Genomic DNA, 11,721 nt, shown 5'->3' on the forward strand with positions numbered 1-11,721 from the left:
TTAAAAATGAGTTTTTCTGTATGAAACAGCATATTTTAAAATGAAATGGAGATCTTTTTTAAAGGTTAAAACCTCATTCAGTTTTGTGTCTTATAAGGTTCATACTGAGTTCAATATTGTATAATTATATTAATTCAATGGTAAACCTAAATATTTACAGCCAATTTTGAAAGAGATGCATCTTAGCTCTGGAAATTGTTAGTGAATGTGTCAATGCTGTTGTAATGAAATGCTTCTTTTAAGTATGTGGTTATTAAATAAATAATTTTTAAAAAATGTTTCTGTCTTAAAAAAATTTACATGTCAATAACCTGATTCAACCCCCCACCCCCACTCCCATGTCTCATGTTGCCTCTTAGTGTGGGCACTGGCCCACTTCTTCTCTTGGAACCCCAGAACCTCTGGACTACCCTCTTGGCCCAGACTCCTCAGTGCTTCCTGACCCTTTGCACACAGACCAACCCAATTCCTCAGTCTAGTCCCCTGGAGCCCTCAAAGCCTGTTCCCTCCCCCACCCATTCTTTGCACACCTGAGACCATGTTTAATCCCAACCTGCCTAGGATCCCTAAAGCCAGCCAGCATCATCCTTCCTCGGTTAGTTTGACCCTGCCCACTGTGCCTTGACTCCCATAACCTCATTCAACCCACCAGCTCCCACATCTAGTCTTGCCTCCTAGTGTGGGCACTGGCCCACTTTTTCACTTAGCACCTGAAACCTCTGGACTGCCTCTTGGCCCAGACTTCTCACTGCTTCCTGACCCTTTGCACCCAGACTAACCTAAATCCTCAGTCTAGTCCCCTGGAATCTTCAAAGCCTGTCCTCTCACCCACGTCATCTTTGAATACCTGAGACCAGCCTTTATCCCTTGCTGTTCCACCCCTCAACCTGCCTGAGATTTCTGAGGCCACCAAATTCCCAAGTAACTTTGACCCCACCCACCGCATATTGACTCCCACAACCTCATCCACCCTCCCAGCTCCTACATCCCATTTCCCCTCCTAGTAAGACCACTGGCCCATTTCTTCTCTTGGAACCCCAGACTTCTGGACTATCCTCTTGGCCCAGATTCCCAACTGCTTCCTGATCCTTTGCATCTAGACCAACCCAAGTCCTCAGTCTACTCCCCTGGAACCCTCAAAGTGTGTCCCCTCCCCCACTTCGCCTTTGCACACCTGAGACCAACCTTCATCCCTGGCTGTCTCTATGCCCAACTTGCCTGGGATTCCTGAGACTAGCCTCCTTCCCAGCTTGCCCTGGACTCCTGAGACCAGCCTCCCTCCCTGACTGCCTGAGAGGCCTGAATCCTACCTCTATTTAGCAAGCCTCCCAAACTGTGCTATGCTTGCTCACCAGAGGCATCCACACCTTAGAAGAAAGCCTGAGATCATCTGATCCTCATCCGACTTAGGCCTCTGTCAGAACGCCTGAGCAGCAGGACTAAAGCCATCTGGCCTCTCCAACAAAAAAAATCAAAAGGGAGAACCTGAAGCCTGGACCCATCAGCTTTTCATTCCCAACAGAGTCAGATACTGATACCAAGTATCAGAACTGGCCAAACATGGACACTGTCTATGAATTGCCCAGGCCTAAGGGACATATCTGCAATACAACCTCTATACCTAAAGGCTCATGGCACATAAAACAGGGATAAAGAAGAGGACACTAATGAATCAGTTCTCAGTAACAACGTTCCCTCATGTAGTGGAGGGCCAGGGACACAAAAGGTCATAAATGGCCAACGTGTAGAGATCAAGAGTCTGCTAAATAATGGTCCTAGGACAGGATGCCTTTATTAAACTTCATCCACCCAAGGCTCAGGGACCATGATGAAAGAGGGGGCAAAAAGATTGTAAGAGCCAAGGAGGATGTGCATGACCATATGGAAATAGAGTCCTACAAGCTCCTGGTACCCTGTTCATATGATTCTATGGCATAGGGGTCAGCATACACAAGTCCCATGCAAGAATGTTGGCAACTGATTGCTGCTAGATGAAGAAGAGCTGATCTTCCTCAAGGAACTCTAGATAGGCTGACTAGATTCAGTGGATGGACTTGCACTGGGGAACAGCTAGGGGCACTAACAGCACAGTGGGCAGTAACAGGGATGACAGAGTATATGCGCTCCAGTCGGGGGAGAGCCTATGGGAGGGTGCCAGTGAAGGTGGAGTATAAGGATGATTAAGATTGTTTGAGATGTTCTGTATGAAATACACACACAGAGGAAAAAATTCAATTTAAAAAAAAGAGAAAGAAAGAAGGCTGATCACAGGCTAGAGGAGCAAGCTAGTAAGCAGCATTCCTCCATAGTCTCTGCTTCAGTTCCTGTCTCCAGGTTCCTGTCCTGATTTCCTGCCCTAGTTTCTCTCAATGATGAGCTGTGTTTGGGATGTAAGCCAAACAAACCCTTTCTTCCCCAAGTTAGAAAAACAATTTACATGCCACTGAGCTACCTCCATACTGGTTTCCACGGTTATCTCCACAAATTAACATTCCCACCAACAATGCATAATGGTCCCCCTTTCTCCCAGCACCTTGGTCAGCATTCATGTGAATTCTTGATGGTGGTCACTCTGACTAGAGTGAGATGAAATATCAAAGTAATTTTTATTTTTTGTATTTTTTGTAACTAAGAATGTTCAACATTATTTCATATATTTATTCTCAACTTGTACTTCTTTTGAGAACTTTCTGCTCAAATCTTTTGCCATTTATTCGCTGCATTTTTGATGTTTAATTTTTTGAATTATATATATATATATATGATACTAATTCTCTCTGTCATGCAAATTAATTGCCAACATTTTCTCAGTCTATAGAGTATCCACTCCCTGTAGTAATTGTTTCCTTTGCTACTCAGATTTGCAATTTTGTTCAATCTCATTTTTCACTACTTGCTAATATTTCCTTGGCTTCCAAAATCTTATTCAGAAAATTCTTGCATGTGCCTATATCTTTTTTAAAAAATATTTTAGATAGTATTTTTATTGATTCATTAAGAATTTCATACAATGTATTTGGGTCATTTTCAGACTTCCCCTCTATCTCCTCTCAGATTTACCCTACAATCACTTCATGTCTCTATTATTATTTTTTTTTGGTTTTTTTTTAATTTTTGTATTGAATTTTTGAAAATTTCATACAACATCTTTTGATTAACTTCAGATTCCCACTCCCATCTGCATCCCCCATGATCCTCTGCCCAGTTTCATATACTTTGTTGTGTGTGTGTGTGCATGTGTGTGTGTGTGTGTTCTACAGAGTCCAAGTTGTGTCCCCAAATGCCTTTCAGTGTGGGACCATCCACTGAAGCATAGTCAACCTACCAACAGTCTTGTCCTTAAATGAGACTTACTCCCCCTCTCCCATAAGCCACTGTTTTCCAGATAGAGTTGGAGTTTCTTACCCACCTCTCCACAGGCATACTGGGATTTTGTCTGGATTTAACTTATGTGGAACTTGTGCATGCTGTCACCATTGCTGTAAGTTCATAAGACTAACTCACCAGCTGTCTATTAAACTGTTTCCCTGTTGTCATCCACCACCTCTGGCTCTTGCAATCTTTCCACACCCTCTTCTGCAACGATCCCCGAGCCTTGGGAGACAAAAGCTTGATACAGGTGTCCTATTCAGGGATAAGCATTCTGCAGTCTTTATTCTTAGCCAATTGTGGGTCTTCGTGTTAATCATCATCTGATGCATAAGAAAGCTTCTCTGGTGAGAGTTGAGAGATTCATTAATCTACGGACAGAACAATAAGTCATTAGGAATCACTTTAATACCGTGTCTATTTAGCAGACTAATAATAATAAGCTCTCCTCTATGGCCTGTGACCTGTCTAGTCACTGATATGCTAGGTTTGATATCATTGTCAACTATGGGCTCCATCTTATGAAGTGAACCTTAAATCCAATTAGAAAATAATTAGTTTCTCCTATAATATTTGTCTAACTATCACACCAGTGGGCATATCTTACCAGGCCAGTTGTTGTAGTTGGCAGCATTCACAGCTGGGTAAGGCTGATGATTAATTTTCTCTTCCAATAGCATGCATAGCACTTTCTGGTATTATGACCCTGACTCTTTTCTTTCTGCCCTGTCTTCCACAGGATCCCTAAGCTTTGGGAAGAGAAAGTGTGATATTTGTGTCCCATTTAGGGCCAAGCACTCTGTGACTTTTATTTTCTGCACGATGGCCAGTTTGATGTCTATGTGTTAACTGTCATCTGCTGCAAGAAGAAGCTTCTCTGGTGACAGTTGAGAGATGCATTAATCTATGGGCATAACAATAAGACATTAGAAGTCTGGGGGTTATTGGAGAGTGCAGATTGGGGAGGGAGTATAAAGATGATTAAAATGTTTTGTATGAAATACACAAAAATTCAGTAAAAATATATGAAAAATTAGATGAGCTAAATAGTAAAAAAAGACATTAGAAGGCAATTTAATACTATACTTATTTACTTAAATAATAGTAGTAGGATCTCCCCTACAGCCTATGACCTGTCTAACCACAGGCCTTGTCCCTGATAATGCCAAATTTGGACTCCTCTTGAGAAGAGGGTCTTAAATCTTATCAGAAAGTGGTTGGATGCAGGGCAGCTCGGGCCAGCTGTGGGAGGCTCTCCCTTTCTTCACGGGTCCTTGGCCACCAGCCCACGAGGGCAGGGAGAGCAGAAGCAGCGAATGGGGTCAGAACAGCCAGTGGGCGCTGACGGAAGACAGCTCTTCTGGGGAAACTGATCACAGGCTGGTCCCAGGCGCAGTGAAACAGCAATGACACAGCTCCAGGCACAGTGAAAAACAGCTCCGTTTATTAGTGGGAAAACTAGAGAATTTATAGTGTGGAGGCAGTAGCAAAAGCCTCAGTTGATAGGTACTTAAAGTGTGCTTTATTTACATGTGGCAGTGGCTCCTATCTTCCAGACTATCAGACAATGCCTGATTATCATATAGAAAAAACCTGGGAGTAGTTTTTACTCCAGGTAACTATGCCAAAGGTCATGTTTCAGATAAGGCATCTGTGTTTGGTGGCACTTCAAGGTGAGCCAGGAAGAGAGCAGGAGGCCCCCTGCTGGAAAGGGGAGTTTTTCCATTTGGCACCGAGCCCCTCAGGGCTATCCGGACATGGAGAAACTACAACCCTAACAGCAGGGTTTCCCAGCAGTTGGATACTCCCATAACTTATATAATACACTACTCCTTAATTAAGGTATCAGAACCCTGTATTTAAAAGCCCTTGTTAGAAGAGATTCGGGATAGCTGAATAGTACTAACATCCTCATCCACAAAGAACCAAAATCACAGATATAGATCTGTGTTTTGAGGTGAGTGATCATGAGGAGACACTGGAAATCAACAAGAAAGAAAAAAGAACCTTGAAGTTCAGAGACCTAGAACAACAGCAGAGTAACAGAAGCAGAATATCCTGTATTCTATCACCTTGGGGGAAGGAGGATTCCCATTTACAGCAATGCGGCAAGAGAGTTTTAAAAAAAGTCTATCAGTGCAGTTTCTGGCAATCTTAGCTCTGAGTTTGGGCTGCTCTAGGGGTCAGAATCCTCTCCTCTTCATATTCTTACCCCAGAGACTCCACAGATATTCCACTAAACTCAGAAAGCTGTTTGTCCAAGCAGAGTGAAATATGCATGCTCAGTGTTCTTCACAGAAAAGAACTGATATTGCCGCATAGAGGGAAGCAGTAGATGCCAGCTTCAAGACCCAGATGATGGAGGCACTTATATTGTGAGACCAATGGCAAGTTCCAGTACTGATGGCAGATGCCCCTGCAGTTCCCATCACAACTCTTCCATGCTCTGGCACCTGCCCTGCTACTGACAGTGTAGAAAAAACCCCACAGATCCCACTACTGCCTTCCCATAGAATCATGATAAGGAGTGTGTGTGTGTGTGTGTGTGTGTGTGTGTGTGTGTGTGTGTGTGTGCGTGTGTGCAAGTGCATGTACTCATGGGTGCACAGGCATGGGGATGCCAAAGATCAATCTTGGGTGTCATTCCTCAGGAATCATCTCCCTTGTTCTTTGAGACAGGGTCTCTCACTGGTACCTAGGGCTCCCCAGTTAGGCTAAACTGGCTGGCCAGCAAGCCCAAGGTATCCACCTGTCTCTGCCTCCCCAACTCTGGGGTTATAAGTATGCAGCACCATGCTGGCTTTTCATGTGGGCACTAGAGATCAAATTCAAGGTTCTCATGCTTACATGGCAAGCATTTTACCAATTGAGCTATATCTCCTCATCCCAGATCTTAAGCAATTTTTAAACTCTAGCCATTGCCCTGCTCTTGGCATGAGTGACCAAAGGGACCCAATGAGGAGTTTTCCAGGCTCCGTACATGGTCCCACTTCCAGACTGGCATTGTCAGGTATGTATCAGAAAGGAACACCACGTTATTCCTATCGCCATCCCAACTATGCAATTCATAGTGCTACTGAAGAACTCTTGCACCTGGTCAAACCACTCTCTGTTGTCAGCGAGTGAGAGTGAATGCCACAGATGGGGTGTTACACTTTGGACCATGGCCTCTCAACACACAGCATATGGGCCCACATCACTGACCAGTCAGTCATACATCATCTGTTACAGAACCCTACACTGAAAAGCCTCTAGTGACAGAGGACCTTACTTGCAGCAGAGCAAGGCTCAGTGGGGCCTGAGGAAAACTCATAGCCTGATAGGGGCATCACTCTTGTCATAAGTGTCCATATAATGAGCACCCGTGAGCCACTGCTGTATGTACCACACAAATGTAAAGTGCTAGAGTATCTCCTCTTTTCCATGGCCTTACAAAGACAATGTGTCTCTCTGATGCTCATACTATATGGTCTACATTCAGAAGTCATTGATCAGAGACAAAGAAGCTACAGGGACAATAATTATGCAAAGTTGTACTCAAAGCCAACTTTGCATAACTAACACCTCAAGACACATCTCCAAGACAAAGCCACCAAGATGGCTAATCACATGAAAGTCCAAAAGTATCTAAACCTGAAGGCTGTATCAAAAGACTATTGGAACTGATAAATTAATTCAAGAAAGTAACTGTATACAAAAATAAGTATATTTTACATATACCAATACTAAAATTGAAGGCAATACCATTCACAATAGCTACTAAACACAACCTTAAGAAGTAAAATGAACCAAGGAAGCGAAAGATCCACATAATGAAAAAAGACAAACACTGATGAAAAAATCGCAGAAGATACACATACAAATAATTGAAAGACCTCCCATGTTTATGGATTAGAAAAATTAATATTGTCAAAATGTTCATACTAAACAAAATAATATATATTTAATGACATTGCCATCAAAATGTAAGTAATAGTCTTCACAAAACTAAAAATGTTCTGTAACAAAACCATAATAATGGTGGCATGAAAACAGATGACTAGAGAAACAGAAACGAACAATAACAATACAAATTAACCACCCACAGATCTACCACCAATTTATTCCTGACAAAGCCACCAAAACCATACGTCGGAGAAAGGACAACCTTTTCAAAAATAAATGGTGCAGAGAAATGAAGTGCCCAAACATAGAAGACTTCACCTGTCTCTCACCCCATACAAAAATCAACTGAAACTGGATCAAAGACCTAATTATAAGACCTGAAAATTTTAATCTCATAGAAGAAACCACAGCAAAACTGTGCGAAGGCATTGGGTCCAGGTTATAATGTTCTGTAAAGGACATGAAGGTACAGGAAACAAAACCAAAATTAACAATGGAGTTTCATCAAACTATAAAGTGTCTAAACAGCAAAGAAAACAAGTCGTGATAAAGACACAAATTACAGAATGGAAGAAAATATTTGCCAATTATTCACTTGACTGAGGATTAGTATCCAAAATTTGTTAGTAACTAAGGGGGCATAGGGTGAATCTGGGAGGACTTAATGAGAAGAATTGGGAATGAATATGATGAAAATACATTATATGAGAGTCTAAAAAATAGATTTTTTAAAAAAACCTGAAGTTCAGCTCTCATAGTTCTAGAGGATACTATGCAAGCTCCTAAGGGAGACAATCAATCAATGGTTCAACCCGGCTCTAATAAGCATGACGATTAGCACAGCAACCTGGTGCAGTAGTAGCACTTGGTGCGGTAGTAGCACTGTTATCTGGGGGATAATCAACAGTTATGTAATTGGACTTACAGCTCTCTCAATGGGTGTGAACTCATGGGTAGCACTGTAAATACAGCCAAATACACATGGCTGGACAGGTCACAGGTCCTAGAGAAAATCCTATCACTGTCATATCTCTAGACAAATGAAATTTCTTACCATATGTTTAATATGGATCCTTATATTTACAGACAAGTATGCCATACAACACTTATCAAAGAATCTTCTTTTTGCAACAGATGGAGGCTACTCAGAGTTCCACAACTGGTTACACACAGAGAATATACCTCTGAGAGATGCCCAGTCCTCGGTGACATGTCTACAGTAGAGCCTCTATACCTAAGGCTCATGGAACACAGAGGAACAGGAAGTAGAGAGAATACTAGAGCATGCCTCAACTCTCACCAATGAAGTTTCCTTACACAAGAGAGTGTGATGCACACAGAAGGTTACAACTGGTCAAATTTTAGGAAATAAGTGTCTGCAGAGTGTGTATTCCTGGATAGGACTCCTATATTAAACCTCACCCATCCATGGCTCAGGGATCACTGTAGAAGAGGGGGTGTAAGAGCCAGAGCTGGCATATGAATGTAGAGAAACAGAGGTTTTAGGCCACTAGCAACTTGCACATTTGAACTTGCAGCAATGGTGGCGTCAACCACAAGACCCGTGTCGACTTAATCAGACAAGGGCCCAGAGTGGAGCAAGGGAAATGGAGTGTGAGCTCTGTTAGAGACTGATTAGTACTGGATGAGGGAGATTAGGCCTTACTTACCATCTCTAGATAAGCTGGCGATACTCCAGTGGATGAATTTGCACTGAAGGACATCTGGGTGCAAATACTTGACTGGATTGGATTTAACATGAATGGCAGAATGCATGAGGTTTGTCTGGGGGTGTCTAATTTCAGGTTCTCTATGAGGTGCCTGGGGATAAGGCAGAAAAGATACATGCTGACTGGAGAATTGAGGCCAGTTGTCTTCTATTAGTAGGTTGACTTTACCCCAGCAGACAATATTATACCGGTCCTGTTTCTCTCAGGAACCCTAACCAATACAAGTTTTGTTGCAAAAAAATATTCCAAAAGAGAATATTATTAAAGTATGAGTTTTCTAAATTGATTCTGGGTTTTCTGGATTGATCTGGGAAATTTGATTATGTCCAATGCTAAAGAATTTCTGGAAGTTAATCTCATAATATAGCAGTAGAGATAAGAAAATGCTACCACTACACACTACTGATCAAATACCTTATAGGAAAGACCTCATCAAAGCGAGTCTAGATGCCCATGTATTTGAATTTAGTCAAAATAAGTGTATTCAGGTTACAAGTTGTTCCTAATTACACTACACAAAGTGGGAGAAGAAAAGCTTGAGATCAAAGATTCAAATCAGGGGTATCTCTTCCTCTGGAATCTATCATCTATTGAGAGAGAAATTCCTTTCTTCTATCACTGCAGCACTGAAATTTCCAAACTCAACCCAATCTCATTCGTCCAGTGTTTTATTGTTGCTGTTGTTTTGAGACAGGGTCCCATCTGGCCTGGAATTCACTATGTAGATCATGCTGGCTTCAGTCTCACAGAGATCTACCTGCCTCTGCTTCCTGAGTGCTGGTATTAAAGTCAGGTGCCACTACACATGGCCCTCCAGCCATTGTTTTAACTACAGCACAAATTGAGCTCCCAGCCTCATGGTGTTCTATATTAAACTGAGAGCAGTGGTCAGGAAGAAGTGAGGGTACGAAATTCGTATGGTTGCAGAGAGGTATGTCTTAATTCATTTCTGCTGCTGTGAGAAAACACTGACCAAAAGCAACTTAGGGGAGGAAAGAGTTTATAGGTACATTGCTGAGGGAAGTCAGGGAAGAAATGGAGAAATGCTAATTATTGGCTCACTTGGAGGTTCATTCATGGCTCTTATGCATCCCAAGTCCACCTGCCCAGGGTTTGTGCTGCCCACCGTGTTCTGGACCCTCCTACATCAATTAATAATCGAGGCAATCCCCCACAGACATGCCCAGAGGTCAGTCTAATCTGGACACCATCAACTGAGACTCCCTTCTCAGGTGACTCTAGACTATGTTAAATTGACAGTTAAGGTAACTAGGACAGGGAAGAGTTATTGAAACTGGTGGCATCAATCCTTTAAAGTCAGATGAACCTCCTTTGCCAATTGTTAGTACATCCATTCCAGCTATAGCCAAGAATGGTGGTACATGCCTTTAATCCCAGCACTTGGTAAACAGAGGTGGCAGATGTCTGTGATATTGAGGCCAGCCTGATGTATATAGTGAACTCCAGGCCAGCTGGGGCTACAAAGGGAAACCTGTCTTGATGTTCTGACCATAACCTGGGGCCCTTAGATGCCTCATACCTCTGAATCAAAGAGAGTTAGTACACTGACCAGATAGATGATAGATCTTGACTCTCAAGGTAAGCTTGGTAGGGCCTTACCAAATGTAATGGGTAACACTGTTAACCTGACAGGATCAAGATCACCTAGAAAGCCTCTGTGCATGCTTGTGAGGGATTATCTAGATAAAGTTAATAGAGGTGAGAAGATGTGCCTTAATTCTGGGTGGCCCCGTTCCATTGGTTAGGGTCCTGGAGTGAATATAAAAGAGATAGGAAGCTGAGCACTAACATTCATTGCTACCTGATGCTTGGATGCAGATGCAGTGTGATCAGCTGCCTTACGCTCTTACCACAATGACTTCTCCATCATGGTGGACTGTAGCCCTGAACCATGAGCCAAAGTAAACACTTTCTCCCTTCAGTTGTTATTGTCATGGTATTTCGTACAAGGACAGGAAAAAAACTATTACACCAATGAAGGAGTGGAAAAAGATGATTCCATGGGATGTCTCCTAGCACTGTAACCAGGGTAAGTGGAAAAATAAATAAGCCCTATTCAAACAGGATTGAAAATGTTCCAGAAGTTGCTAGGATGAAGGTCTGTATCACCTCACCAAAGAAAACATGAATTACTAAGGAACTAGGTGAGGTCGGGGTGGTGGTGGGGGGGAGTGTGGAAGGTGATGGTTCAAAATGCTGCTGTGCCTATGTGAGCAGCAAATAAAAGTAGCATGACAATAGTAAGGTCATTTCTTTCTCATTTTCTTATGAAAACATTTCTTTGTGCAATTAATGTTTGTTCTCCTCTCTTACCCCATCATCATCTAACATGAGAGGTATGGCAGCACTTAACTTTTACTTACATAGTACAAAAATCACAGAATACCAGAGAGAAGAGTAAACCTGCCAGCTCTACATTGTCTTCAAGGTGAAAGGTTAGTATGTTTTCAATATGATTCAGGACTTCTGATGGTTGAAAATTACTCAGCTCAAGGCAGTTTGGATACACACAAAAAAAAATCTTTATTTTCAGATTATGTAAGTTTAAGGGAATGTGTGTTTGTGCAGGTTGACTAAGATTGAATGCCTTGTGAGTTTTCAAGTTCAGCTGGCTGGGCTGAATTACTTAGTTATTCAACTAAAGACTTATCCAGTTCTACTGTGAAAAGATATTGTGGTTGTGGATAAGATCTATAATTAGTTTTCTTCAAGTGGA

The sequence above is a fragment of the Nannospalax galili genome, unplaced genomic scaffold (genome assembly GCF_000622305.1).
Source record: "Nannospalax galili isolate Female #2095 unplaced genomic scaffold, S.galili_v1.0 scaffold681, whole genome shotgun sequence".
NCBI classification, from domain to species: Eukaryota; Metazoa; Chordata; class Mammalia; order Rodentia; family Spalacidae; genus Nannospalax; species Nannospalax galili.